Below are 1,129 nucleotides of genomic sequence, written 5' to 3'. Positions count from 1 at the left end.
TCACATAAACAGTTTTCAGATTGATTGCTGGAAGGGTAATTTTATATTCATTAATTATGCATTTTTTTTTTTTTTACAAAATTGTAATTTAACAGAAAATCATATTTTTTTATATCTTACATTTTGGTTGCATAGAAAATAAAATGAAGTAAAATCTTTTGTAACTGACACTTTCTTAACAAACAAAACTTATTGACATAACACAACATCATGTTTCAAGGTTAAATCTTAAATTTACACTTACGAAATTAAAAACACCTTTTTTTTTAGTGAAGAGGACATATAAAGCTTTTGTTGATATAATGTTGACCCAATCAAGTCGAAAAAATAAAAGTGAAGTCATGTCGACATGCAAAGAAGCAGGGTCTAATAGAATATCATGTAATTTACTAAACAGAATTCATCTGAGTCTGTTCATAATGTCAAGAACCTTTATTATGTACACAATTTTTTTTAAACTTCCGTTCACAGTCATATGAACAATCTGACATTTGAAGTTATATGCCATCACATTAAGAAATATATTTTCATGATTATCTGTGAGATTATTTTAAAATATTTTTCTGAAATATAAGATTACAGATTTTAAATGATTTGTATGGTTATTGATAAGAAAACATTGTCTAAGTACTTTTCATGAGGCTATTTCCACCAGTAGCATCACAAAACATGAAGTTATTTAGAATGATGTAGATACATAACATGAAATAAGATCTAGAAACATGAAGGGAAAAAAATTTCTTTGGTAAAGTCCCATTGCTCTCAATTAAGGCAGTAATAGGATTAATAATCTATACTTATAATCAAGTTCAATGTGTGTGTTAGCGCTCTACAGGCCAGGTCATTTGACATACAGCTACCAGATTTGTGCATGTATACCTTAGAGGGCGGGAATGTGCACCTGGGGTCCCTTTTTTTGAATTTTTAATTAGAATTTTAGTTATTAATTAAAAACTAACTTTCCCGCCAAAAAAATCTTCCCTTTTCCCCACCGCCAAATGAGTAAGGCTTCAGTTTTTTTTTCTCCCAACAGTAATGAGGCTAGGGTTAACATTTTTCGGCCGATTATTTCAAACGGTTCTGTTTATTTTCTTAATGTTTTATGCATTTAAAATTAAACATTGTTAAT

Source organism: Argiope bruennichi, chromosome 3 (genome assembly GCF_947563725.1).
Source record: "Argiope bruennichi chromosome 3, qqArgBrue1.1, whole genome shotgun sequence".
NCBI classification, from domain to species: domain Eukaryota; kingdom Metazoa; phylum Arthropoda; class Arachnida; order Araneae; family Araneidae; genus Argiope; species Argiope bruennichi.
This window is presented reverse-complemented; position numbering follows the sequence as displayed.